Source organism: Neopelma chrysocephalum, unplaced genomic scaffold, assembly GCF_003984885.1.
Source record: "Neopelma chrysocephalum unplaced genomic scaffold, ASM398488v2 Primary Assembly neopelma1_24, whole genome shotgun sequence".
Lineage (NCBI taxonomy): Eukaryota > Metazoa > Chordata > Aves > Passeriformes > Pipridae > Neopelma > Neopelma chrysocephalum.
The window spans coordinates 508,097-533,106 of record NW_020897693.1 but is presented as its reverse complement, the minus strand read 5'-3'; the positions used below and the strand labels follow the sequence as shown (position 1 = coordinate 533,106).

The window sequence follows — 25,010 nt, the reverse complement described above, 5'->3', positions numbered from 1 at the left end:
GAAAAGTGACAATGGAAATGTAGCCCTTCAATCAGGTCAAGTGTGTTGTATCAGTAAAGAACAGGTTTTGACCAAGCAGACCACTGCTGTGCAGTGGAGGAGAGCTACCAGAGCAGGGATAAGAGTCTGTGGCACTGACAAACCACACATATTGCTCGCTGCTGCCACTGGAAATAATAGCTTCAGGAAACTGCAATACAACAAAAAAACTCAAAACAACACAGGTGCTTTGCCTCCTGAGAAGATCACTCACATTAGCAATGAATTGTACTTAAAACTAAAACTTTGGAGACCTTTCAGAGTGGGTGCCTGGAAGTGGCTGTGGGCTGAATCCTGTGAGCAGCATCACAAAATACCTGAGCTGTGCAAAGCCAGTTTACTGCAAAGCATTTTGCTGCAAGGCAGCAATAACATCTACTCAGTTTTGCTGATAGTAACTTTTATGTGCTACTGGATCACCCTATGTAATGACCTATGTTGGAATCATTAGGAAACAGTTCAGGTTTTTCTACATTAATGACTGACACAATAAACTGTGTCTTATTTAACTGCTCTGTTGTCAGAGCTTGTAAATATAACTTTTCAGAGCTGCCTTTATTTTTCACTACCTTTGTTTCTAATGGTCTTAGCCAAATCACACAGGGATACTTCCAGTGTAAATTAGAAACTTATTTAATTATCCTGTGGAATAATTCTGATATGCAGATGGATGGTGAAAATGAAGCTACAAGGCCAAATTTTACCTCCATGTAGCTGCATAGGATGCAAGGCAACTTGAACTAAACCACTAGGAGTAGTGTTGAAGGACTGAATTTGAATGCCCACACGGATTATTTTTGGAGTTGTACTATAAAACTCTACCTTTCTTTGCTCTAATCAAGTGTAAAAGCTGAGCCCGTGATAATATAATCATATAGGCCCAGTCTCAGATCTCTGTTTCATTCTAGCAGTTCTAAAAACATACCTCCAACCTGCTCCACATTCAAAATACCCACCAGGGAGCCTCGGGTTTCAAGCTCAGATCCTGTGCCGTTCCCTTTGTCCCCACACATGAGGAAGGAGCTGGTGGCAGGATGGGGTCGAAGACTCACAGGGGCAGCACTAATGTCACTCATAGTGCATAACAAGCACACCACACGAGCCTAACTTAAATTCTCTGCTCTGATGCAGGACCTGAATACTGCCTTCTGGGAATGAAGCAAATCATAAACAGACGTGAAATATAATTTTGATATTAATTTCACAAACTGCTATGGAGAGATTCTTGTCTTTGCAGCGATTCTGTGATTTTAAGTTTCATATACTGTGTCATTTTGTTTTGCAGGTGACCTCCAATTCTGCAAAGGCTTTTAGGTGTGTTGTTATAAATTTAAGTCTGAAATGAGCTGACCTGCTTAATTAGGATGCCTAATAGAGTTTAATAGAACAATTTAGTGCTTCAGATTCAGGTTCCTGATTTCTCAACTCTACAACAGAGACATCTATAAATTGTATTTACAATGCTGTTTAAAAAAACTTCTGCCCAATTTGGTCACATCTACAAAGCCTGTTTTCCACAGGTGTATTCATTTAGTGGAAACCTTGATTTTTTTTAATTTCACTGACCTCTTCCTGGAAAATCTTTGGTGTCTCTCCTCGTGCTTTGGAGGGACAAATGTATTTGGTAATCTCAGGTCTTCACAAATTGGTGGACTTGGTTTTGGTGCAGAGCAGCACCTCTGGTGGCTGGTGCATCAACTGGAGAAGGCACAATGTTCACCTGTGTCACACAGGGGCTAACTGCTGGCAAGGGAAGGAAAAATGAGTAGGTGGTCCATATGTTTCTGAACAATCTTCAGTTCAGTTCTTTCTTGCTGGCAGATGCAACCTCCTGGAGATGACACCACCTTAGACAAAAACTTCTGTTGTCAATGTGCTTAGTATTTTTTCTACCTCTACCTTCTGCTATCCACTGTTTTCCTAAGCCCTTTTGAAGCTGTTTCTTCATTATTGCCTTCTTCCAAGCAAGGCAGCAGAAGCCACAGCTGTTGTGGCTGAGAACAGGTCCTGGTACTGCAAAGGGTGTTCATGGCTAAGGTTACCACTGATTCCATGATAAGATTTCTCCTTCCTGAAGGGGTTTTGTAAGTCATTGCCTCAGACACTGAGCAGTGTTGCAGCACAAAGTTATAGTGCTGGTTTGTTATCAATGGCAACAGGATTGAAAAAAAGAAAGAGAACAGCTTGTTTTTGGTTTAGTGCCTTTTAAAAGAAGAGTTAGAAGGTAATTATTGACATGGTCAAAGGCTCCTCTGAAGTCACACACAGATGCAGCAGTAACTGTGCCACTGTTCCTACAGGAGGCACAGGGGACACACAGACCTGTTGGTCTGTAACCAGAACACTGATGCTGTGCCAGATCATGTCTGTGAGACCTGTGAGCAGTGGGTCACCTTCCACTCATGGATCTCACATGCAGGAGCAGGGTACACAGGCTGGTAGGGGGAACAGGCAGTCCTTGTTTCTGCATGGACAAGACCTGGAATTTTACATCAGTGCAATGACTCCACAGATTATCTTTAGTGACTATTTAAGTACTAATAGTCATTCTTTGGAGCCCTTGTTCGGGAAAATAAGGTCATGGACCAGATCTGTCCTGAAGGCATTTGGGTCCAGAAGTAACCACAGTTCTCTGCGGATCCTATAGAACAGACCCTGGCACTTTACTCCCTCACTGTGGTTCCAGTTGTGTACCTGTTGGGTAACTGGAAGAGAACACCTTAGAGAAAGTCACACAGAGTGGATGAGGCTGGCAGGAACCTCTGGAGATCACCAAATCCAGCACTGCCCATAACAGCAGAGTCAGCCAGAGCATGCAGCTCAGGGCCACATCCAGTCAGGTTTTAAACATCTCCAAGTGTGGTGACCCCATAGCTTCTGTGGGCAAAGCTGGAGCGTTTTACCACCCTCACAGCAAAGGACGTTTTTCTGCCAAAGAGAATGGTGCTTTGGCAAAATGAATTAGCTGAGGTTGTAAACTATTCTTTTATGGCAAGACACTATGAAATTCAACAGAGTTTTCTATCTATAGAACTCTTAAATGACCCTATAGGAATTTCCAGAGTGCTCTCTGCTGAGCTACAGACATTTTAAAAAGAAGTTTGATTTCTATAAAATCCACCAATTCCACCCTTCTAAAATTCTACAGGCCTATTCTCCCGGGGTTCATTATCCCAGAAATTCAGGTCAAGAGCAGTATTGACCTACCACTCCCTTCAAACCTCAAACTAACTGGAATAGATATTATACACACTTCTCCACAGCATGTTCTGCAGTTGAGCAGATGCCCTGATAGGCATTAGTGCTACCACTGCAAGTGCTGCAGGTGATATTCAGATTTTTATTTCAATAATGAACGAAAACCATCTAATCTGAGCATAGCAAACTGCCAAAGGAGAATTGTTCACTATGAACTAGACATTTTGAAAATAGACATAAATGTAAATACTACTTAACTTTTGCTGCATGTTAATAAAGTTTCAGAACGGGCTGATGAGAGCTTTTGATGCTCGGGTCCATAGGTGAGGGGCAGCCCAAATCACAAGTGCATTTGTGCTGCCAACTCTAGTCATTCATGCCACAAAACCACAGGAGGAGCATCTTCCAAGGAGGGAAGGACAGCACTTCTGTTCCTCTCTTTATTGCACCAGTGGCTGAATCATCACAGCCTCAACAAATATTCTGTAATGAGAGCTGTTCATTTTATCAATACTAAAGAGCCCCAGAGAAATAGCTGTAAATATTTATTACCATTTCAAGATTGAAATACTTTTACCGCACTGCATCCCGCCAGGTAAACCTCCTCGGCAGCTCGTTTAGAGGGAAATGAAAATTTCTCTCTAAAAGGAGAGCAAGTGCTGTGAAATCCTTTTAATAAAGCATCATGAGTCATAACCAACTGAAGACTTAAAAAGGCAAGAAATACCCCACTGCTGATGTACTGGACTGGTACATGCGAGTCCAACTCCCAGATCTCATCTACAGCTTTGATCATGGCCCAGTCAGTGTGACAGCTGGTGCCATATCAGAGGCATCAGTAGTAGGGACTCCTGTAGCTGAGGTTGCTGAATTCTTTCCACACTGCCCTATTTTCACCTCCTTCTATGTTTGCTAAATTGGAATATTCAAGAGGAGGCTTTATACAGAGATGATCCTTAAATCACACTTGGAGGGATTAAGGGATGTGAGTTTTCAATAAAACAAAATACCTTTTTTTTCCTTCTTTTTTTTTTTCGAAAACAGTATTAAGGATGAAATTTGCCATTCTGTCCTCTCAAAAATTACAGCAGCTCTTTCTTTGAGAAATAGAAGCATACAGATGCTTTTGAGCAGGGGTGTGAAATACTGAAATGTGTCATTTACTGTCCCTATGATTATCCAGCCAAATCTACTCATTACAAGCCTCTGAAAAATGACAATTCACTCATTCTAAAGACCTGCTAGAATTTGGCAGCATTGTCAAAACTCCCTCTTCTCAAAATATATTCTAAATTGGGCCTTTGATTTCTCAAACTAGACACTCAGAGAAAGAGTAGACTCGAATTTGATTTAAATTATTCTGCATTAGCATCATGAACAAACTCTCTTGTGCTTACTCTTTACATTCAAAAGCACCAAGCCTATCTCAGCTGCTTTGTCCCAAGAACCCTTTCCCTTTTTGCATTTATTCTTCACAGCAAAAAAACATCTTCCAAATCCCACGACTGAGAACAGTGGTCTCACCGATAACAGCCCTTGTTTCACAACCCTGGTTCATTCCTAGTTCGTGATCCATTATTTACTGAAATAGATAAAAACTTTCAGGGGCTTAAAAAACAAGTAAGAAAAGAGACTATGAAATTAAAGACTATTCTGTAAGCATTCAAAAGCAACATCAGCCTACCTATTTCCAGACTTCTGCATTCTCCTTGCAACCTCACTGCTATGTCAGTGCCATTACTCTGGTTATACTTTTATTAGTGTAAAAACCAACAGCAACAAAAGCTTCCCCTCACCACCAAATGGTTCTCAGGTCAGAATACTGTACATTAAGGTAATGGCATTTCTTCTTTCCAAATATATGTCCATAAAGGGGTGGGTGAATCATACAAGGATAAAAATTTATAGCACAGTTTCAACGCATTAAATACATCACTTCACATTTTACAACCCTACTGGTCAGGCCACTATAAATTTCATAGGAAATACACATACTAAGCAATACACTAAACAAAATTTAAACTATTAAACAAATACTTTAAACTGCTAACTGTAGAATGATCCTTATCTACTTCCACATGTGACAACTCAAATAAAACACTAATTTCCTTTTAAATTAAATAATAATTTCTAGGTGACAAGAAATGGAAATCTTTAAGACAGATCTAGGTAAATTATGTTACTCCACAATTTGAAATGCTGTCTGGTAGTACTACACAAGCAAGAAAAAAGATGAGTTATCCAAGCAACTATTAAAATCTCTTTACCTTGACCACAACAAGTGCAGTTTAGTGCGAGCTGTAAATTGTACTGGGCACATTTGCAACTTAAAATCCAGTCACCTCATCACTTAACTATCAACATATATAGTTCTATAATAGTTCACTCATTTCATTTCTGTGACAGGCAGTCCTGCTAAATATGTAAAGCAGACCATGGTTAGTAAATCATGATGTATCATGGCAGTGCTAGGACCAAACTGGAGTGCTGTCAACAGCAATTCAATAAAAACAACAACATGGAGGCTTCTCCAGCCTTGATCAGCAATATTTAGCCATTTTCAGTAAATTAACAGCAAATGAATTCTGCTTGCAATGCAGAAACTGCCCACACTGGGCACACTTCAGCTGGTGGGACATTTCATGAAGATGCTCCAGGTGCCTTATTCCACCTCCTCCCTGAGCCCATCCAGGTGCTGCCTTAAGGAACAACCTCTCTGAGAGGTTAAAAGAAGCAAGTACAAAAACAGGGATCATATGTTACAGCCAAAAAAATTACCAAGTGTGTACCAAGGTCAGAATTCCTAATGCAACAAACTGTTAAAAATAGTAACACTCTCAATGCACACGTTGAGGCATTAGTGTAATACTACTCGTATCATAAATGACACTATAATAACAGAGTGAGTACACAGAAGGTGAGGGGAACCAGCACTGCAATGAAATCAGTAAGAGATTTCATAGCTGTATTTAGAAATGAACTCATTAAATATGCAAAAAATTTAATGATTAGCCCTACACTACACATGATTTTCCATTTTGAAATGAATATGAGTTTATTACACTGCACTTTCAGTCCAAATATCTGCCATAGCAATTTGATATAATTGGGTTTTTCTGTTAATTTCATTAAATTACTTTCAGTGCTATAAGTAATAAAATGCTGACTCCATTTCACTGCTGACTGACAGACTCTGCTCAATGCATCTTGTTCACTATCAAGATTTAAAGTATGTTGATACAGTTTGAAAGCTCTGCAAACCCTAATCCAGCAGAATTGAATATATTTTCTGAGGATAAGTAGCTGCCTACCTTAATGTCATATTTTACAATAACTATGTAGAATTCAGTAGTTTCCCAACTATTAGAAATGCCAGAATAAATAGAGTTTATGGAATAAATTCAAAGAGGCTTGGTTAAAAAAATGTTAACTTGGCATAACAGAAGGCATTCTTTGAGAACCTTCCTGTAGCCTCTCATTTATGTTTGCAAAATAATAATTGGAACACAACCCTGAGCTTCTGAGTTTACTTCCCATGATCTCAATCATGTAATGCAATGTCAACATTTATGGAAAAGATTAATTAAAAAATGCCTCATATCCCTGAAATAAATTGGCTGTGCTTTCAGCTAGTGGAAGGCCTATATTTTCTCACTTGAAAATGCTGTCATCGCCAAGGAAAGCATCTCTGGGGAGAAGGAGCAAAAAACAATTTTGTGGTGCCAGAAGATGTTCACATTTTATTCCTGAACACCTGATATAGGAGCTACATTGCCTGGATAGACAAAATACCCACAGAGTAATTTGGGAATCTGATTGGAAGAGAAAAGGAAAACTACTCAAGATTAAACTCAAAGCAGCAAAGAAAGCTTTGCCCCATCAGTAGCAGGATGAACAGGACAGAGAAGCATTATGAGCTGTTGGGGAAGGTGAGTGTGGTGTTTGTACAGCAATTAGTGGTAAAAAGCCCAGGTTGAGAGAGATATGTAATAAGTAAACACAAATAAGTTAATATAGCCAGTAGTAATTCTCTATTCACTACCTTGATCGCTTCCATGAATGGTGATTTGTGATTTCAAAAATGTGCCTTTGCTCATCTTTTTTCAGGCAGAAGAATCTTCATGTGCTTCTTCCTCACGAAGCAAAGGCCAAGGATGATGACGGTGATCATCAGAGAGTTGAGCAGACAGGATAAACAAAAAAACCCATCTCCTCTAACAAACATGTCACCATTCCCGTGTTCCTGTCACATTAATTCCATTGCTGAGCACCGAGGAGAGCGGAGACAGGAGACACAGGGAACTACCATGTAAATGTACACAGCCTTTCTACGGTTAAAGCACACGTTGCAAAGTGTGTCTGACACCTTTGGTATGAAACTCTGCAGCATCTGCAGTGCTGCTGCTTATTCCACAGGCAGGAGCAGCCCTTCCTCAGAGCAAGACCATCCCTGGATGTGTGTGTGTGTGAGTGTGCATGTAATGTGTGCTGCAGCTGGCATTGCAGGGAGCAGCAGCTGGAAGCCTTTCTCAATCCTTCCCAATTTTCAAGACAATTCTGTGAGGGGACAAACTGGTGTGATTATTTCCAGTACTCTGCCCAGTTCTCACCAGGCAGACGCCTAATGCAGCTGCATGTGGAGGAGCTAAAGGGCAGTTTGGAAGGAAGGCAAAGTCCGGAAAAGTAAAGGAGCAGTAGGAGGTTAAATCTCCTGAAAACATAAAGAAATCCTGCAGACAGTTCAATTAAATACCCCAGATCAGTGTCTTGCAGAGGTTGCCCTTTTGGCCAACCAGGGAGGACAGCCTTGCTTCTCAATTCAGGGTGGAAGGCAGACGTGCACCCACACAGAGAGAGCGAGGAGGAGACACTGCTCTGCTGCAGAGCCCTCTGCAGCTACACCAACCTGTGTGAAGCAGTGTGGGTGGCTCTCAAGTCAAATGCAAATCGTGAGTGAATACAAATTTGAGGAAATAAATATAGGAGAAGAGCTAGTTTCCATTTCTTTCATATATTCTGAAATTGCAGTGATTGTTAATTCATTAACATAAATCACAGAGCCGGGCACCTTATATTAGATCAAATATTCATGAAAACAGCAACTTTAAAGCTACCACCTTTGGAAAAACAGATGCTGACCTTACAGAAACACAGGGAAAAAAGGAGAGATGTAGAAAAACATATACATTCACATACAAGCAATACATTTACACACAAATACATGCGTTTACTTAATATGCTAGCATAGCTACCAAAACATTCATTGCCATGTGAAAGAGCATGAAATACATATAAGTACATGCATAGGGCAAAGATTCTTTTACCCATAAAAGGGCATTTGTGCATCTCAAGAGCCACAGGTCAGTCAGAGAAGTAAGCAGCAGTCTTTGCTCACGGGAAGCACTGAACAACTCAAGCATATTGTATTTAACTCTATTTAACTACTGCAAAATTAATGTTGGTTTGTCCCAGCTATTTTTAATTCTTTGGTATTAGCAACATGAAGGACTGGTGCTTTATACTGAACACCAAAGGCAGGTGAAGATACTTTGAGCTGAACAAATGCTACTGAAAGAATGACCTGCAATACGTAACCTTGCAAACAAGACCAGAGAAGTCAGTGCCTGCACGGATGACAAAACAAACATGAAACTAATACACCACTTGGAACAATTCATCACAAGTGCCCGAGGGGCAGATTTACAAATGAGGCATGTAAGTGCCTCGAAAGGCTTGCAGGAGCTGCCAGCTTTGAGAGCTGCCTCACACCTACTCGCTTGAGAAGCCACCAGCCCCTTGAAGAGGCAGTGCAATTTCTGTGCCCAAATTACTCCAGGGATCTTGCAGGTTCCCATCTGCAGCTGCAGGCACCCAAATGCCTTTGCAGCTCCACCAGTCAGTGCCCTGGCACCTACTGACTCACTGAAAATTGCTGAGCCCTGCTGCCTGAAGTACCTGTGATACTTTTAAAACTGAGCCTTAAGAGATCCTTGGGTACTTGTGTGTATTTTCTTTGACAAAAGGCCAAAAAGGACAAACGTGGCAAGAAATAGGATATTGTAAAACCTCAGCATATGGCCCATGAAAGCCTTGATGTAAATCTTAGTTGAAACATTATACCCACTAATGCGTAGTAGTACTCCAATAGCTGAAACATCTCATGACACAGAGAGTAACAGTACAGATTGCTGCATTAGGCTGAAGAGAATTACAGGGACAGTTCAGCAAATTCAAAATAGCGATGATTTATTACTGGAATCCTCCCTTTTCTTTCTGGAAGCCACAGGAACACCTTCACAAGCCCTGACCCAGCTACCAGGCAGTGATGAGCACGTTTTAGTTTCATTCCAGGAGAGAGCACCTGGGATCAGCGAGGGAGAGAATCTTCCAAGAGCCCATCTTGCTACTTACTTTTAAGCATTTTCTGAAAGCTCCAACTGGAACATATTGCTATTTTTGCACCAAAGTTTATGTTAATATCATCTTGTTTTACCATAAAAGCTTAAATCACACTTTGTTATCATGTAAATCACTGATCTGAAAACTCCACATTGCAATGTGTCCTCTTTTTTCGTCTCTCCAAAGAAAAGACTGAGCACCAGAGATTTGCATCACCTCTTTGTGGGATTACCCATAAATTTGATACTACTTAACAATTTCTGAATAACCCCTCAGAGAGAAAAACAAAACAAAACAAAAAAAATAAACATATTTTGAGAAAATTGTTGAGTGTTTGGCATTTGCTATCTTGATGGCAAGATATCTTGGAAGGCAAAATATAATTTTCTGTCTTTGAAACGTGCACTGAGGGGGGTTTGTGGGGTTTGGGTTTTATTTTTTGGACAATAGCACTGTGGAAAACTGCTGAAAAGTTTCAATTACTGCCACAGTGATAAATAGAGGACCCAGAGTTGCAAGTGAGCACCCAGCAGGATAATGCACATGGAAAAAAAAAGAGGACTATTGCTTGTGTACATGTGTTTGTGTAAACAAGACCAAGTGCTGATGGGATTTTTGTTTCAAATGAGAAAAGCCTGAAGAAATAGGTCAGACCTTTTAAGAGATAATTTGTATTTCTTGGTACCTCATGTCAGCTGAATGAAACAACAACTGAGCTTATAATGTCTTTCCAGCTGCACTTACAGTGGTTGGCTCGTTGGAAGTGGTGACAGATGTTTGTCGTCACATTCTATCCCCAAGTCCCAGGAGCAGCTCCCATCTCCCTATCCAGCATCACGACCAAACTTGGGTTTGTTTGCCAGGGCTGGGGCTCCTCTGCCAAAATAAAACTGGGGAAGGTATCCTAACACAGGAACTGAGCTCCCCCCACACACTCAGAAGCCACATCCCCTCTTCCTGCCTGTCTCTTCCCCTGCCTGCTCCTCCAAGTCCCACAGCCCCACACTGTACCCTAAAAACCCTAATGTTCAGCCAGTCTCCCCATCTGCCCCCTGAGACAGCTGCTCCATCCCACACTTCTGCTGGTTGGGAGCATCAAGGAACAGCAGGGAACAGCAGAGCACTTGTTATCAGCTCCTTTCCATCTTTGCAGGCACAGATTTTTATGAAAGCAGGAAGAACCTGAGACAGCAGACAGCTCTATTGCTGACAAACCTGATGGAAACTGGCCAAAGGATTAAAAAGTTACTGGGGAGGGTTGTGCATTCGTCAGTCTTTCAAATGGACTGAGAAACGAAAAAGGCAAAATCCACAGCTTTAAGTTTTGTTTCCCTAGGAAAGCAACCAAAATATTTGAAAACGGTACCCAGTGTTTCTTGCACATTACCTTTCAAATTGTATGGAAAATCGATGCATTTACAAAACCCCAGAGAAGTCAGTAATACTTTTGTAACAGGTTTCTGCCAGCCCCATCACGTAGTGAACTGCCTGAGGGAAGATAACCACGTATCCCAGGGCTTTAGGCAGGCTCTGCACTACACCCCCAGTGGTTTGGGTATACCAAGCTTCAGGGTCAGTGCTCCCACCCCTTCCAAGGGGTTTTGTGCCAACAACTAAGGAGCAGAATCCAAATGTAACTCAAGAACAAAACGCTACATTTGTTTTGATCACATTAAAGTCAGAAGGAGCTATTAAAAGAAGTTGTAGCAGATGACTGGGTCCCGAAGAACCACAGGCAATAAATTCACATGCCAGCTTTGTTTCATAACTTCAGTCCTACTTATTCCTTCTTTGTCTATTCTAATTACTCCCTGATATGGAATTAATGCAGAAATCAAATTAAATGCTCAGGAAAGTGTACGAATCAGCTGGCCTGAAAGAAACAACTATTAAAAACAATTAGGTAAATACATCAATTTAGAAATGCACAACATGTTTCTGCCTGAGTGAAAGTACAAACACAGAGACAAAATGGAGACCTGTGATGCCAAGAAAGGAGCAGCCTCTCTGGGTCTTATGGAAGTGTTTGATTTTACCGTGATGGTGGCAGGTTTTGGTGGACCGCTGCCTTCAGAGAGCATCAGTGCTTGCAGGTGGCACTGAGGAGACAAACATTCAGATCTATGTTGTCTCTTTTCTACAAAACCTCCCAAAAAGTGGTGTTACACTGGGATGGCAAACACTGTGAACTTCTAGAGGGGATATAGCACTGGGACCACGCAGATTGTCTAAAATGAGTTGACCCAAGTTAACACAAAGTGCAGATGACAATTTGATGTTCTACACTGAGATTAACTCAGCAAAAGCAACAGCAAGTAAGGAAATAAGTCCCAGTAAAATAGATCGGTGTCCTCTCTCTCCTCTGAATTTACAGCAAGAAAACTACCCCATGATAACTGTTTCACAAGAAATACATAAAGAAATGGTTTTCAATACAGCAAGATCTATGAATGTATTACTAACTCTGTCACTGGTGATGCTCCTGCAATTCATGACATTCTGGAAGCAAAATGTGCAATAACGTGGATTTTAAAAGCCTGAGTTCACTGAATGTAAATAATGCTGTCAATGTGGCGAGCACAGATGCCAGTTAAAGTGCATTAATTCTTTAAAGTTGATGATATGAGTAAGTGCACATAATTTTATCTCTGAGCACCTCTGCAATCAGGAGCCATGCAGTGAAGCCCAAGCAGACAGCAGAAGCAGTTTAACTAACACCTTTCAGACACTTGCACACCCCAGTAAAGACCAAAAGTATCTGACACGTGCCGAAACCATACTTGAGGAACAAACAGCAAGCAGGGGGTCAATATGGAAAGTACCTACTATAGAGAAGCCCCACAAAACTGAGTGAATAAGTCCAACTTGGAAACATCACAGAAGAGCTGAAAAACTCCAGATGAACCAAAAAATCCTTGCACCACAGACACTGCCCGTGTCTGGGTTGCAGAGCAGCTCTGGGCACTGCCTGTACACCCTGTGGCCCCCAGTGCTGAGCCCAGGCTGTGGGGACAAGCTCAGTGTGGACTGGGGGATGTGAACCTTTTATTCCTTCAAGAAGCTGAAGAATAACCTGATTTCCCAGCTGAGAGAATGCAAAACAAGAAAAAAAAAACCCTTACAAGTGCTGGGGTATCCACAGGAGACATTCCTTTAAGTGACTTCACTCTCTTTCTTTTTGAATACTACATATTTTCTCTAGCAAAGACAGCTTAACTAGTGAGCCTAAAAATACTCCTAAGAACAATTTTTACCACACAATGGGATATGTGCACCTTGGCAAGTAAAAATAATCCCTATTGTACCCCGTTGACAAAAACATTCAACAGACACCTCATCTAAATGGCACTCTATCAACACTGTCAGTATACATTTTAATAACAAAAAATGAACTCATCCATAATCCATTTAATCTAAGTTTTCCAAATCATACTGTCACCTCAGCCATAAGAATCCTCTTGTATTAAATTGATAACAAATAAAGTATATTCTTTGCTCCGAATTGAGATGATGTCCTCCTTTTGGACATGAAAATTATCAAAGGTGCAGTGCTAATATTCATAAAAAGTATTTTCCCTAAAGAGACTGTGGAATCAGCTAAAATGGAAATCCTTCAGCTGCTTACAAGAATAAATGCCAATATTACCACTGGGAAGAGTAGTGGTATAGCAAAAGGATGGTAAGTTTTATTCTGTTGGGGATAAGATTTACTTTATACAGAAATAGAGTAATAAAAGAGCATAACTTTTCACTATGTAATTGCTATCTTTCTTTTTACCTTTTAATATGTTTAAACAGTATTGAAGAGAAACAATTATATTCTTTTGATATTAAAAAGACTGTAAAAGAGGAAGGTGCTCTGTAATTAATAAATCTTTGTTTGCAGAGGCACACATTCAGTGCTTAAAAGACAAACACAAGTTATTTCTGTCAAGATATGCTGAAAGGCCCAGATATAAGCCCAGATACTAAAAAGATGGGATTTGCTGCTCACAGCAGCTTTCACACACACAGTTTGACTTACTGTTTATCTGGTAGTTTACTACTGGGTGATGTGAGGTAAAATGTATGCATTTTTCAAGTTAATTACTCTGAAACTACATTTCTACAGAAGCAAAGGAACCAAGAGAGACCACAGAAAGAATCAACTTTTCCCCAAAAGAGAAGGATGAATCAATATATTTATCTTTACTCTCAACCAAAATATATTTGGATTTAAAGAAAACAAAAAAAAAATTAGTGAATACACATATCACTTTATTTTTCTTTTCCTTCCACAAAGAGAAGTTAACAATATCAAAACAACAGCTGTGCACCACTCTGAACTGCAATTAAGTTCACGGTGTTCCTGAAAATGTCATACCCACACAGGGCAGAGGCACAGATGTCTCAGTACCACACCAGTTTAACCAGTGTAAGTAACTTCACACTCTGTTGTCTGGCTAACAGTTACATCCACTGAAACAACCTATTGAAGGGGGGAAACCAATTTTAAGAAGGCACAGATAAATAACTGCAGAGTGGTACTTGTGTTATCTTCCAGATTAACCTTTGCTGTATTTATTTACGTTGTCCTAGTCACTGAAAGTCTCAGCAGACGAGCACTAGAACTTGTTGGGCACCTTAAAATGGCAACTCCAGTTTGTTTAAGCATGCACTTCAGGAGAACATCAGTCTTCTTACATGCTTAATGCCCTCCATCACAGTTTTGCCTTTTTCCTTGGTCATTATTGCAGGACAAACAAGCAAAATTGCCCCTTCTGAAAACACCTCTCCCAGGTGTATCACTATAAACTTAGTGGTATCTCACAGGAGAAAGAGCTCATGATTAAGACTCAACTCACTGCTCAGACACTCATCCCCACCCACTGATGTCCCTGGGACTCCTCCTATTGCTTCCCTGACCAGCCCAGACCTGAAAGGCAAGACACCCATGGCTAGACCTAATTAGTCATGGAAATACCCAAGTACTTTAAGCAATTCAACATCAATTCCATGAATTTAGGCAGACTACAATGTTAAGAATTTTTCTGTGTGTGCGCAAGTAGATAGCATTGATTTCAGCAATAATTGCCTAGAAAGACAATTTTAGAATCAAATTAGCAGTTAAATAATTGTAGAAATTATACAGAGAGATTTCTTTGATTGGATAGTTGTAATAATAGCTACAGAAATCTATCCTACACAGATCCTACTTTGCATTACACTAATATTTTAGCCTAAAGTTAATATTGTTGAAAACAAATCACATTCCAAGAATACGCTCCTGTAAGATCATTTCTTCGGGGTGATTTTAATTATCTGCATTACGCTGAAAATATTGGATACATTAAAATATCTGATAAACTTCAAATATTCCATCCACCATTATCTCAGTCCTGTTCCCATTATCTATTACTTTTAATTCATCACCGATTTTTCAAATGAGCTGCTGGCTTTTCAACAAAACACACACTGCCCAGCCAGTCCATCTAACAGGGGTGAGTGTTCTGCAGCGTGCTGGAGGACCGTGGTGTAATTTCAGATAAGCATTGTACGTGCTTCCCTTCGAGCATTCAAAGAGTTTCACTAATTGTAGTGGCTGACTTTTGGAGGACAAAAAGGAGATTAATATCAAGATACCATTCCAGTCTCCCACCTAAGGCATGCTGCAAAACCAAAGGAAGCCAGAGTCATCACAAAATGAAGAGAAAACAACTGAAATGTCTTATGCATGAAAACCAGCAGCAGAGTTTCTGTGGGCTCTACCCAGGCCAGGATTTTGACCAGTGTGTTTCCAGCTCCCAAATAAATTACAGCAAGAAGCACAAGATGTCGAGCTCTATCTCCTACAACCCTAATACCCCAATTCTTTTGATGCATTCAGGGAACAAAGCCTTACCAGTGTTCACCTGGCATCCCATTAGCTCTGCCTGAAATACCTACAAAGCAAAGAATATTCCTTTGCAATTGGAAAGACTATTTAGCTCGGTATGCTTGTCCTCTTCCCTTTCCCTAATCCATAATCCCCTCCTCTCTTCAGCTCATCCCTGTGCACAGGTCTCAGCACTTGGCTTGACAAATTGGTCTCAAGTTTCAGCTGCACAGACACTGCTGGGAATGCAGCACAGCCCCGAGCACTGGTTGTGTAGGGAGACACCGGGAACACGTGGACACACATTGCCTGCCAGGTGTCTCCATGGCTGTTCATGAAACACAAGTGTCCCCTTCAGCCAAACAGTGTCTGGTTTTCCAGGAGCTTTATTTTCTGTGCATCTAGTCATGGTTTATACTCTTTTAGTGCTGACTATTCGAGTTTTGGATATTCTGTTTGTCCATACAGGAAGGTAGGAAATGCCACCCTGAACTAAGCAGGATTCATCCAGTCTCCATCAGTCTGTGCAGCCAGACACTACCAGAGAGTGCAGCAGACCTACATTTTTGGGGTTCCTAAACTACTCATTTTTGTGGCAGCGAGTCCTACAGCCAGAGGGATTGTGAAGCAGCACTGACTGGTTTTGAATTAGGCTTTTTTTCCCCCCCCTCAATTGCTGATTGTCCCCTTATTGCTAGTGCTAGGAGACAAAGCAAACAAAGAACAGTATTTATCTTTGTTCTATAATATTGTGACATTTAAACAAGGAAAATGGGAACTGTCAAATAAGGATTTTGATATTGATGGTGATGATGGACTGAATTAGCAGAGAAAGGATTTGACTGATGATAAGCAAAAAGAGAATGGAATAATTAATGCCCAGGATTGAATTTTTATGGGCAATGAATCACTTTAAATTCATTTTACATTTCTATCAGACTATAAATTTGATCTAATATTCTTAGATTTCAATGAGGCATTTGACTTTATATCTCACATTTTGATTAATAAAATATAAAATGAATATGGTGCCTATGCCACAGATTTTAAATGATTAAATTGAGCAGCAGTGCTTCTAGTAGACCCATATGGGAAATGATTCTCAGCCTTGCAGTCAACATTTTTATCAGTAGCCTGGAGGAAGTCAAAACTATCTGATAAAAGTTCTGAGATGACAACTGGGAAAGGGATGAACAATGAAGCAGACAGGCAGATGCAGTCAAGTATCAGACCACACATCTGGAAATAAAGAGTACAGACCAATTTCACAGTAAGAGTGTCTACAGAGGGGAGCAGTGATGAAGGGTTATGTCTGCTGAGCAGACTGCAGCTTCCATGAGTAGGAGAAGCATTGTAGCTTCAGGGGTCGTTAATCTTGCTTCTCTCGATTACACCTAAGTCTGCAGAGTAGACTTCTTCCAAAAAAAATAAAAAATAAATCTTGGAAGCAGAGGTGAATAATCAGATCAATGGGAACCGCTTCAGGAGTAACCTTAATTCAATTCTTACATTTGGGAAGATCAGCACTACAACAAAAAATTATATTACATCTGGCACTGATGCTGATGCCCATTGCTGATGAACCAGGAATACCAGACCAGCTGTGGAGGCTGCAGTTTCAGAGGGACATCAGGCTGAAAAAGACTTCATAAAGGACTCACAAGGATGATGAAAGATGTGGAAAATATGCCTTTGATTGAGCCCTATGAGAACTCAAAGGAAAAGAGATTTTGGAGGTCTTCAGTCTGGTAGGTAGGGTGGCCAGAAAACACAGTGGTACCGGTTCAGTTTTGAATTATATACATTTCCAAATGTGATAGTAATGTCCTTCAGCAGTAATTCTGGTGAACTGCCTGGTCCCTCACAAATTTTAGTCAGGATTTCACAGTCTCTTAAAGGTTGCCTGGAGCTGCCACACTTGTATCAGTCACTAAAACCAAGAGAAAACTCATGGCTCACGTTATTCAGAAGGCAAATTTGACATCAGTGACTCCTTTGTGACCTAAACGCCTGGAAATGCTTTAGCAACACAAGTTTTCCCGTGTTCTCTACTCCTTCTTATCGCCAACTGCCCTTCTCCAATTTGCACTATTCTTTTGGATATGACTGCAGGAAAAGCTGCACGGGCCCAGGAGTAACCCCAACTGGTCAATAGGATTTTTGTACATGGCTTCTCAGTAAAACATAAGGCTTCGACTTTACTCAGTAAAACAAAGGAGCTTTTGGTAGGTGATAATCTGGTAAAATTCTTTTTGAAAATAACTCAATAATTTCATATTAATTATGTGACTCCATAAGCTTTTTATAGGTGTTTCATTATCCAAAGAAAAGGTAGATACAGAAAATAATGCTCTTTTAAATAGCAGTACAGCCACAAAGAACACCTCATAAAATGTCTAATCAACACTCCCACTTATTCATCTAGAAAAGACCACTGCCTGGAGACAATTTAAAGCCCGAGCTCTAATTCTCTAATAAAGTAAAACATTTGTTTTTAAATAGCAACATATTGTAGATACCAAGCCTTGCGTAGGGAATATATTAAATATATATTAATATATTCAGGAGGTTGCAGCTTTGAAAACTTGTCTGTTACTATCCACTATGAGAGCAAAAGCTTTAGCCTGTTTATGGACTGCCAGTCAACAAAGGACAGGGGGGTTTTGTGTGCATATTTAATTCAGCAGCTACACAAGCACCAGGAAATTCAGATAAACCCATATGAGAACACTGGACAGCTACAACAGTCAAGCATGTATTAGCCTTAAAAACATTCAGCCAAGACATTTTACCACAAGATCAGAGAAGTACGTCTAAATTGCCAAATAAAACCAAAACCATCTTTTTTAGGGATTTCTTAAAGCCACTCCTAAAAATTTCAGCTCGAAGACATTCTACAATGACAGAAAACTGTAAAAATGCATTTCCTTTCTTAATTAGCCATGACCTCTATAGAAATCCAATTTTTCATCACTGACCTATTCATCTGCCAAAGCTACTCATCAGATTAAAAGAGAACTACACAAAGAAAGAACGAGACAAGTCTGTAATGGGTTCTTTTAAATCAGTTTTTCAGAACTGGAGTGACAAAGAAGACCACATAAGCTAAATAATCTTCATTTTCAAAACAAAGAACAACTATTTGGTAAGAAACTGCTCCCACAGATAAACTTCCACATTTCAACTCTTTTCTTACCATTTTACATTGGTTGCCAAAACATTTTGCTGGCCTCAGTTACTTCATTGTTCAAGAAATACCACGGAAAACTAATACATCTTTGTTTCCTATTCCTTTGGAATCTGTTTTTTGACATTTTAATTTCCATGCATTTAAATGTTTAGCCTTTCTTTTGTCTTTTAAAAACCTTTCTCTTAGCCTTGCAAGTCTCACATATTTATGTAACAATCTTTCTGTGTTATCCTAGCTAGTAACTTTATCAGGTTAAATTTACAAAACCCACACCTCTCAAACACAGGGCAACAATTTACTTGAAGACATTTTACTTATTTTCAGCTAAAGACACTGCAGTGAGATCATCATATCACCCAACAGCAGAGTGGTGCAGGATAGCCCTGCTGCTTTTTCATTACCTGGTACACAGATGGATTGTAATTCATGTTGGCTTCCTTCAGGAATTTTTTATCACCACACATCTGCACGAGCATTTAGGAAAACACAGGACCAGCAGGTATAGTGTGTGAAAAGCCTTTCCTAGAGAACAGCCAAAATCACTACAGTCAACACAGAGGCTTTTTAGCCATAACGAGAAAAATGCATACACATGAAGGCAATTCAGAAGTTTCAAAAGAAGAGCTACAGCTGCTTCCCTGCTGATGCACCAAACATGATGATAATACCTGAAAATTGGAGAATATGCCCAGACTTATGCTCTGTGATTAAAGTCTTGCATAGTTTCTCCTCTGATTTCTCCCACGTGTTCTTCCTATTCAATGTCAGTAGGAATCAGCTGGGGTATTTCCCTTAAAAGGTGAACATTGGTATATTGCTAACAGGTGATAAAATGCTAGACAAGGTGTTGTAGATAGTTTCAGATCTACAGCAATGTGTTGTGGAGAAAATGAGGAAAGGGGCACCTTCTTATGAGTCTGGGTTTTTATGGTTTTCATCTTTGAATGTTCTTTCACTTTTCCTTCCTCACTCCTGCGCCCAGAATACAGAAAGGAAATTGCCCTAATTTAACTTCCAGGCCAAGTAGTAACATTATGTGTGTTACATTTTGCTACACACACTGTATATACCTCATACCTGCAAAAGTAATTGTTATTTAAATATTAATAACGTGATCATTTCTTGTCACCCAAATGGGGCCCATAGTACTTATATCTTCAGCTTTTCGATTTTCTGCAATAACGCCTCCTTTATAAAAGGGAGTAGCCAAACCAAGCCACTTATATGTGCTGATGAGAGGCCCTTAAAAGCATCATCTCTGTTCAAAGATGCCCTTCAGACACCTATTGGCATAATTTCTCCATTTCAGACTCTAAGAACATTACTGGCCTTTCCACCTGTGACAACCATTGCGAGATGTGGGTGTTCCCTTTACACCCTTCTGCCTGTATGTAGGACTGCCACCAAAATGTCAGGTCAAGGACTGGGCTTTGCCCTTAATGGCTTCTTTTCCAGACCCTTTGTCATAGACCTTTTCAAATCTGGAATTATTGAAAGTTATATTTAAGGAGAGAGAAGGGAAAGGAGGGAAGACCCTGATGGGTTTTCAAAACTGTGCCAAGAACACTACAAATAGTTCAGCAGCAAACTGCTCTGTGTGAGCTGTACATTGTTTTTCCCATATCCTGTACTTCTTCTAACTAAATACCCTTATTGGGAATGTTTTTCTGTGGGGTGTTTTAGCTGAGAAATGCCCTGTGTCCAAAGCCCACCAGTGCTATCCCACCTGGCTGGTAGGAAGGCAGTGCCTCACCCACGGACCTCAGGATTAGCCATAAAAGACAGATTAGTTCAGTAAGTGCAGTCGTTCCTTCCTTGGACTCAGAGAAGGGAGTGAGAACAGTAAATAATCACTACAATGTTCATTTTATTTTTTTTAATGAAATGTTGACATGTTTTGACATTAAAGCCTAAATTAATATGCAAATATCATCAGTATTTACTGCAGCAGAAACAACCATTCCCACACGACCAGGAAAATACCATAAACAGAAAATTACTCACAGTCCCCTTCCTTTTGTTCATTGACCTGGCCTCAAGTGAGTGTGAAAGACTCAAAAAACAGTGCAGTGAAGACTAGGAGGGTGCAATGCACTACAGGGTGACTGAACATGTCAGAAAATAAGTTCTTCTCTAACCCTAGGTCTTAAACAGCCAGTCAGCATTCCATAAAAGCATAACACACAAGGATACCCTTCAACCTACTCTGAGATATTTGCTTGTCTTAATCTACAGAGAACAGTTTCATCAAAGTGGTTTCAGTATATATGAATTTGACATATTAGATATCTATGTGAATGCTAAAATCAGATTTCTTATTATCAGCTAATTATTTATTAATCAGGTCAGATCCAGGAATGTAGTGGAAGAAGGTAACTCCTGACTGGTGCATCTATACCAAGCATATCCATCAAAGCCTCAAATCCTCACAAAGAAGCATCTTTTTCATGCTCCTGGTGGCCTAATGCTTCCACCCTTGCTGTAGATCCCTGTTTTGTTTGGAATAATATGAGTTAGAACTTGAACTTTCCACTGTTCTTTCATGGGGTATCTGAGACGCCTGCATGTATTCTGCTCTGTTGAGATGATCAGAACGCCAAAATAGCAACGTGACCAACCCGAAACTATTTATTTCCTAGAATGCTGGACTGGTAATTCTGGAGAGCAACCACAGGAGGTGCAGAGTGCCTTTTTCTATGTCCTCACCAAATTCCACAATGCAGAGCTGGACCCAGGGAAGGACTAGGGCCCCACACGCTCGCAGCCCTCGCCTCTCCAGCACAACCTGTGTACGCTTCCAGATGTGCCAATCCCGGTGCTTCTTGTGGAGTTTCAGGAGCTGAGAGGAGTTGAGTCAGTGCTCAGGTAGCTGCCATCCACTGAGGAGGAGGTGGGACTGGCAGTTTAGCAGCTGGCACGGAGCACTCTCCGAGTTGTTCAATCAAAGCTCCAGCTGCGAGAAGCAGCCACAGCGCTGGAGGTGTCGTTATTGTTTGTAAAATCATTGTTAATTAAGGTGAGATCTCACTGTGCTGGTGTTCAGCAAACACAGGAAGAAATGGACCTTTCCCTGACAAGTTTATCATTCAAACACAATGCACAAGCAAGCACAGAGGATGATGGAAAGTGTAAAAGGTATATTTTAATGTTTCTTAAAACTTTGTTAGCCCAGAATACCCCCCTGCAGTTTCTCTGCTCAGTTGATTAATCTCATGAGCAACACAACTGTGAGCAGCACGCCTTTTCCTCTGTTTTACTCAAACAACAGTGACATATGTATTGACTGGCTGAGAGATGCTCCACCAATATCAAATCAGATTTCAACATCTGCCTTTCAAAGTTACACCCATTTCAGAAACTGCCTCTCTCTTCTTCCACCAGGGGGAAACAGTTGCCCAGGGTTCATGGCTCTGATTCATGAAGGCGTTTTACCTGCCTGGGGCATGGCAGGAGTCAACCCGAAACTGCACATTCCCTCATTCGATTTTTGGAGCATTGCTTTTCCCTTTTTTGACAGATATATTCAGTTTGACTCAGTTTTTGCACTGGTTATTCTATAATCCACGAGAAATCACAGTTTTGTGCTTCTGATGATGGTGGACAATGTAATTTTATTTTCAACCTGAATTCAAGCAGTGGTCCTGGGGTTGACATACTGTTGAAGTTAATAACTAACTCTGCATGTCACTGAGCAGTTCGGTATATATCCAGCTAAAGAAGCATAAAATACTTCTAAAATTAAAAATAAAGCTTCTTATCTGCTGTTTGAAACCGAATCACTCTGTAGTCGATGGTGAAAGGGTCCCGAGGCACTGACCAGCACTGAGGTCTGGCTCTGAAACCCTGAGAGAAAGATAAGCAATCTCCCAACACCTGGGAGCCCAACACCTCATCCTGCCAGGATCTCTTCTCAAGGAGATATTTGCCCTTTGTGTTGAATTCTCATTGAGGTGCAAGGAAATTTTGTAGATCTCAGAGATCAGCAAACAAAATTTTGAGTTGTCTTCTGAAGCACTAGCACCAGAGTAAAACCTGTCTGTTCTCTCCATGCCCCGGGTTCCCTGCTTCATCCTCACACACAGTGATGCCACATGTCTCCTACAAACCCAGTAGAAGAACCGAGCATTTATCTGTGAGTGTGTACATGTGTACAGATATAAATTTCCCACAGAGGGAAATGTTCCCCAGTGGAGAAAGCTTTAGTAAAAATGGTGCATGACAAATGCTCTTCCCAATGTTCAATGCAGCATGGAACACCACTTGGACTTCATGGCAGTGGATGTGCTCTATGAACCGTACACATTATCATGTTAAACACGGGAACCTGTAAAATCACATTGGCTGAACAGAAATCCAGACCTACACGTAGACTACTCCATGTAAACATATAGAAGTTAACCTTCTTAGACAAAAAATGATGTTCTTGATTGAAAATATGGCTCTACCACATAATTTGCCCCTGCCTTCAATGGGAGACAGCATTTCATGTGTTCCATCTCAGTGGAAGACAGAGCTTTTGAGGTTGATTGACATCCAATTTATGTACCTCAGCAATTGTACCTACTGATCAACACTGAATAGAAGTAATAAAATTTTACTGGTGATTGCAGCTGTAAAGCTCAAAGCTATGAAGTACAACAGATTACATTTAGTACCTTAATGTAAGTACCTGATAATCTGAAATCCCCAAGTAATGCCAATTGGTGACAGAATTTTACACAGTGTGTGCTATATACACCATGGTTATGTACTTTGGCTTGGCACTATTTTGGCTTCCCAACTCTTTTTTTTTTCCAAGGTGTTGGCTATGAGATACCTACAAATATATTTTTTAACTCTATTGGATTTCTTCACTTAAAAGTGAGATCATTGCTGTGCCATAAAGACATACAGACCACAAAGGAAGAAGCAGGCTATTCATGTACTTCATTCTACTCTTGAATCTCACCCTCAAGCATGAAAAGGTGTCTTGTTGCATTGTCAGAAATACCTCAGCTTTTGCAACTCAGCTCTGAGAGCCTGGCTACCTCCGAGGAACACACATTTCATAACTTAGATGTGGTGCCAGAGTTCCTGTGAAATCCAGACTGACTTGACAAGCCAAGGTAAAAAATTAGCCATTCTTCTGATCATGGGTCAATTCATCTTATAGAGATAAATCAAACTGTGGTATTTACATGCTCAGAACAAGTAATGCAGTATGAGGCACTGTTCCACCAACCTACAACCTGCAAATGAGAAACCTTATTATATTATGGCTATAAAACTGGCATCAATTGTATACAATTACTGTACATACATATTAACAGCTTCAAAATGTGGATTCACATCCCTACTCCTTTCTTAAAATCATAGGATCAATCTAGCCATGTCTCAATTTTAGCCTCTTTCAATTATTTTAGCATAGCCTCAGAATTATATTTGGCATCTCTATCTGGCACATACAATAACTGCCAGCAACAGTAACCATTTCTGCATTGAGGTCACCGAGTATATCGACTGCTGTAAGAAGTCTGGAGAGCGCAGGACAGTGCCTGACTTAAAAAGTCAAGGGAAATAGGAAAAATATAACCCAGAAATTGTCGGAGCTCTCAGCTGCATTTGAGGTGTAGCGCTCAGATCTTAGCGCAGCTTGCCCTCTCCTAACCCCTCCTTATCTTCCCCTCCTCCCCGCCACACACACAGAGAATCAGTGGAAATGATCCTTTCGTTTAACAAAAGCCTCTGCCCGTCCCTTTCTCTGCAAGGAACAAGACCTAATCCAACTATCCCGTCCCACAGGAAAAGCTGTTATTTGTGCGCCAGCCAGGCAGACCGGGGGGGGTGATGGCAGCTCCGGCTGCCTTTAGGGAAAGGCAGAAAACCCGAGCATCCCCTCTCCACAGAGGAGCCTCTGTTCAGAGAGCGGGTACGAAGGGATGCGGCAGACAAAGAGAAGCGCCGGGCTGTTCCCCGCTCTCGGCAGCGCCGGGCACAAGGCAGATCCCCGCTGCCGTGCGCGGCTCGGGCAGGCGGGGACCCTGTGCCACCGCAGCAGGTGAGGCTGCTCGGCGGGAGGGGAGCAGGGCAGCCCGAGCGTCCCCGCAGAGCCGCGCCGTCCCCGCGGGCAGGGCGGTGACTGTCACCGCTGTCACCGTGACAGCGGCGCCGCCGCCGCGCTCTCCCCGCGCTCTCCCCGCGCCCCCCGCGCTCCTTACCCGGCTCGGCGCGGGCGCTCGGCAGGAGGGCGACGACGACCCCGAGCAGCAGGACGGACACGGACACGGCCGCGGCCGGGCCCGCTCCCCCGCCCGCGGGCCGGGCGCTGCGCGGGGCCGCGGGGCCGGGCGC

General features: G+C 41.3%; 1 protein-coding gene across 1 annotated transcript in view; it reads right to left on the bottom strand.

The window, feature by feature from the left end:
- The window catches only part of KIAA1549L (KIAA1549 like), a 135,665-nt gene extending 110,723 nt beyond the window's left edge, over nucleotides 1-24,942 (bottom strand). The window contains exon 1 of the mRNA XM_027699268.1: nucleotides 24,878-24,942. The gene's annotated coding sequence lies outside the window, so the exon portion shown is untranslated. The remainder of the gene's footprint in view (nucleotides 1-24,877) is intronic.
- Nucleotides 24,943-25,010: the final 68 nt, after the last annotated feature.